The following is a 5,366-nucleotide window of genomic DNA, read 5'->3' as shown; positions in this document are numbered from 1 at the left end:
AGTGCCTGCAAAAGATGGGAAATGTCAGCCTGAAGCCATCCTTCCTTTGACCCTCAGAGTCCCCACCCCACCCCACCTTCCATAAGTCCTTTCCTACGTGTGAGAGGTGCTGGGGACACAGATCCAAACTGTGGCACTGTTACCCAACAGTGTGGTAAACTCTGAACTGCTCACATGCCTTCCTCTGCCCCAGCTGTTGAATGCACACAATGGAAATGCATTCTCCCTCACGGGCTTCTGGAGACCAAACAGAAGGTTGAAAAAGCCAAGTCCTGGGGCTGGAGCTCGGGGAAGCTCCCCATAACTGCCAGTTCTCCCCTCCTTTCCAAGCTCCAATCAAACTTCTGTCCTCATTCTTCATTTGAATCTAGCACAAATATTTGATATTTGCTATCTTTGTCTGGGAGGCCAAGGACACAGGTTCAACATTCAGTTTGCAATGTTTTCTTTTCCCTTCAAGTGTACTTTGAGCACCTCTAATCCCTCTCCTGCACCCCTTATCTCAGGGCTTGACACTGCTTCCCCAGCAGTTGAGTCCCTTTATCCTCAACCACAATAACGCCAATACCACCACCAACACCACCACCAGACGTAAACATTCATCAGCTTCTACTCAGTGCCCCAAACTTGGGACCTGAAGAGGAAACAGGTAGAAAGCTTTGCTTCCTCAAAGAAGTAGTGATCAGTGAGCTGCAGGCAGCCTGGAGGGCACCTAGAATCCTGTTCTCTACCAAGGAAGTACCAAGCCTGGGAGTTAGGACATGATGTGTCCATTTAATTGACTCTGTGACTGTGCCCCAGAAACGTGCCCTGGACTCTTAACAGCTGATGGTAAGTAGGACAAGAAAGACTAGTGATTCCAGGAAAGACAGCCAGATCTGGCAGCAAGATCAAATCAGTGGGCCAAGTGATCTGAGATATGTCAATATATACCCTCAAAGTTAAAGAAACTGGAGTTCCTGGCTGGCATAGAGGGTTAGGCGCTGACTACTAGCTGGAAGATCGACACTTCAAACCCATCTCAGAAGACCAATTTGGCAATCTGCTTCCAACAAATAGCAGCCCTGAATACCTTCTGGAGCTGTCTTACTCTTCACATCTACTGTAAGTTGGAATCCACTGGATAACAAAAAAGCAAGCAGTGGGCCACTTCAATCTCCTGCTGTGCCCCAAGTGCGTAACCCTTACCCAACATCTTCATTGAGAGTCTATTATGTGCTGGTCAAACCTTTCTTCACTCTATGCAAGGCCGGTGCTTGGGTGCACAGCACTAATGAGTTAGACACAATCCTGTCCTGGAAGTCTTCATGACTTTTCACTGAAGCCTATGTGCTCAAAGTGCAAGAGGAGAGGACTTAGGGGGAAGCCTTTTTGTTTCTCTGAAATCTGTCAAGCAGTAAGGTCATGGTAGTGTTTACATGCTCCTCTTCAGCTGAAAGTTAATGACAGCTTTGTATTTTAGAAGGCATGGAGGAAACACCAGAACTCAAGGGAAAAGCTTCAGTCCTGTTCCCCCTTAACCAGACCTGATGGTTCTGTTACATCAAGAAGAGAGAGACTCCTATTCAAATACGTGGCCTCAGGTGAGTCTGTGAGGACTCATGGTGATCTCCTCTGTGTACTACACATGCAGCTGTTCAATAGCATCTCTCATCCCATTGCTGTCCAATAACAACTGACTCATAGCTCATCCTCCAGTGGGTTTCTGAGGCTGTAATCACACAGGAAGAGATTGCCCATCTCTCTCTCTGAGTTTCTGATGGATTCTAACTACCAGAGAAGCACAGCCTTTGTTAGCAGTGTGACTACATATGTACTATATCAGCAGAGCTCCCTCAATCGCATCTAATGTTCCCAAATCTATAAAAGAGACAAGATGGCAAATGAAGATGCTGTCGACGGTGTCATTACAGAGATTTTAGTTCATAACTGCTTCTTTACCATCTCCATAAACATGCCACAATCAGACTCTTCTCATCTTCCAGACTTACCCAAACACCCCCACTGGAGTTTGAAGGCTCTACAGGGTGATAACTTACCCTCATTCTGACAGTCGGAGAGACTAAGGCCCAGAAGGGAGCACTGACTGGCCCAAGGTTTTCCAGGTGTAGGAAGCAGAGAACCAGAACTGGAACCTAGGACTTCTGTCTCTGCTTAGGGCACGTCTCCAGATCCCACAGCAGCTCTAAGCACAAAAGGCTCTGCTAATGGAACACAGCATGTTCAAGGGCGGGTTGTGTCCAGGGCGGGTCGTGTCCAGGGCCTGTAAACATGCCTGGTGAAGGAATATGTGTGTGCACAGGGGGAAGGAGGCAGGTTCGGCACAAGCCTGGACTCCAGACCCAACGTGGGCCTACCTCCTGTGTGGTGTGGGGTGAAGCGAGCAAGAGCCAAGGGATGCTAAGGAATGGGCTTAGGGCTAGTAGAATCTTTGCTCTGGGTTGTGGCAAGCTGCACTCTAACACCTTCCAACTCTAGGAAAATTCCAGAACAGCAATATATGCATAATTTAGGAGCAGTTAGAAAGGTAAGATCTTAGGCCCCAACAAAGATCTACTAAATTAGAATCTACATTTTAGCAAAATGTCCAGGTGACTAAAATATGAAAAATATTAGTCCAAAGTCTTAAGCAGGGCAGGTGAGGGAAGGGGGGAGATGCCAAGGGTGGCTCTCCCCCTTTGGGCACAAAACCAAGGACAATGGAGAGAAGGTGGCCTGATGGTCACTCCAGCAGCCTGGATCCCAAGGCCATGGCTTGAGGACAGCTGCAGAATAGGGCTCCTTGGGGTCTTGTCCTGCGCCCTCTCTTTGGATCAAAGCTAACAAACCAGTGTCTTATGGCAGCCCTTCTGCTTGAAGATAGGGGCAGATGGCCACAATGGTAACATCCCTATTGGATTTGGCTCCAACAACTAAATAGCTTTCCTTAGACCTAATCTGAAGCCTTCTGCCAAATTTATTAGGTCTCTCAAAATTGGAGGGAGCTCTGGAGTCATAGTCTACAGGGAGTTACACACTTCTGGTGGTTTGCGTCCACCAGTGGCTTGGGGAGAGAGAAAGGAATAAGCTCCTCCACTGTGACACTGTCTCCCAAAAACCTGCTGGAGGGTCAGCTATGAGTCAGTTCTGTCTCTGCAGCGAGTTTTGGAGTTCTTTTTTTTTTTTTAGCCTCATAAAAATGGGTTTATCACATATTTATTAAAGACATCATTTATGATTTGTAAAAAAGATTGCCCTGATATATACAAATATTTGATAATGTGAATTAAAACACTACCCTCCACCCCCTCAGGTCCAAACCAGCATTCAACCTAGATTGGCTTGATCTTGAAACGTAATCCAATAAGACAGAATACCAAACACTTCAGGTCCTGGATAAGGTAGTAAAATACTCGTAAGCCTTCTGGATCCTTGGACTGATTAACATCAATAAGGGAACCAATTTTTGATGTTGTGAAAGAAATGTGTTCATCTCTAATGACAATTTCAAGTTCCTGCTGGCCTACTCAGTCAGGAGGAGGCCATAAGGCATCATCCTCTTTGGTAATTTCACTGTCATCAATTATCCTCTTCAGTTCTTCCATCACACTTTTATGTACATAAGCCTCTTTTCTGATCATGACATCCTTTTTGTAATTGCTGTTGTTGGCATATCTCAATTTCCCGTAGGGTCGGAACTTGAATTGGAGTTCTTATAATAAGATGATAAGATCAAGGAGCAAGACTTAAAAGTTCATCTTGTTCAATCCTTACCCCATTATACTGACTGGGAACAGAGAGCCTGAAGGACTCTCCTAAATCCCACAGCAAGTTTGGCCAAAGCCCAGCTTTCCCCAACACTGTCCGTTCTATTCCCATCCTGCCTTGTCCAGCTCCACCTCCCGCCCACACCCTGCTCTGCCAACAAAAGTGGTAATGTGCACAAAGTCCACCGAGGCACAGGGACTGGTGCTTCTGCTCGAGACTGAGGAGCTGTAAGGAGAAAGAACACAGAATGAGGGCTGGAGTTCCATGTTGCCCAGGCCCAGGTCCTCTCAGCTGCCTCCTGGTCAGGTAATCCCAGTCTGATTGACCGCAGAACCCAGCCTGAACGCAGGCCCCAGCGGAAGCCCCCTGTGAACCTATGAAATATCAAGTCACTGAACCAGTAGGTTCTCAGAGGCAAGGTGAAACATTATCTCACATACCTTGGGCATGTTGTCAAGAGAGAGGGACCAGTCCTTGGAAAAAGATGTAATGCTTGGAAAGGTGGCGGGTCAGAGAAGGGGGGGTAAAGACTCAAAAAGTGGACTGACACAGTGACTTAACAATGGGCTCGAGTATGTCAGAGATCATAAGGCTGATACAGTGCAGGGCCAGGTTCAGATCTGTGTTCACAGGGTCACTATAGGTGGCAGCTGACTCAATGGCACCTAACAACAACAGGTCCTTCTGAATAGAAAGCCTCTCCTCCCTCCTTTGCTCACCTAAGGATCCTTTTGGTTTCCTTAAAAACTGAAATAGTGTTTCACATCCTTTTGGAAGGTTCTTGAACCCCTTCCTCTGGTATGCTATGGTCTGTTGACCTAGGCTTAACTGCTGATTACAAATCCACTCTCCATCAGACTGCGAGATTGCTGAGGGCCAGCCTGGGCTAATCTATGTCTGGGTCTGGACTGTGATTTGCCAAGACTTCGCTCAAAGCAGACACTCAGAAAGTTTTGCTGAGTGAAAGGAGGAATATGTCTTTGCTCTGGTCACTTTGTGGGCCTCTACAAGGCTGGGTGGCAAGTACAATGTCTAAAAAGACTTTGGAGTCTCCAAGAGCACCTCCATACATGATAACTTCTCTCAAGCCAGTGAGTCTGGTACTGATATCTCCATTTTGATAGCCATGGTAAATGCTCAAAAAAGGAACCTGCCCAGGATCACTTGGTCAGAAGCTAGCGGAGCTGAACACAACAATGCAGGCCTATGCTCTGGCCCTGTGTTGCAAGTTTTCCCAAGCTCCTTTTCTTTACTCCTTTCAAATCTGGGGAAAGCTGGAAGAGGACAGGGGAACATGAATGAAGCTTTCAGCAGGCAGGCTAGGCTCTGGCACCTTATGCAGCAGGTAAAGTGGCAGCAGACTTTGGGGCTCCAGGCCCAGCTTTACCACCCCCTCCTCTGTAACATTGGACAAGCCAATTCACTTTCTGTGCTCTGGTTTCTCACCTATAAAACGAGGGCAAGAGGAAGAAATTAACTGTATGGTCCCTTCAATTGCTCCAACTCTGACGTCCACTCTTCTAAGGATTCCTGGCCAGGCATTTAGGACCTAGAGCCTCTCAGCTTTGTGGCAGTCCTGGTGCAGTTGCCTGGACAGATTGGAAGTTGGGGTTCAGGTG

Source organism: Elephantulus edwardii, unplaced genomic scaffold, assembly GCF_000299155.1.
Source record: "Elephantulus edwardii isolate Elephantulus edwardi_28Jun2011 unplaced genomic scaffold, EleEdw1.0 scaffold00025, whole genome shotgun sequence".
NCBI lineage: Eukaryota > Metazoa > Chordata > Mammalia > Macroscelidea > Macroscelididae > Elephantulus > Elephantulus edwardii.
This window is presented reverse-complemented; position numbering follows the sequence as displayed.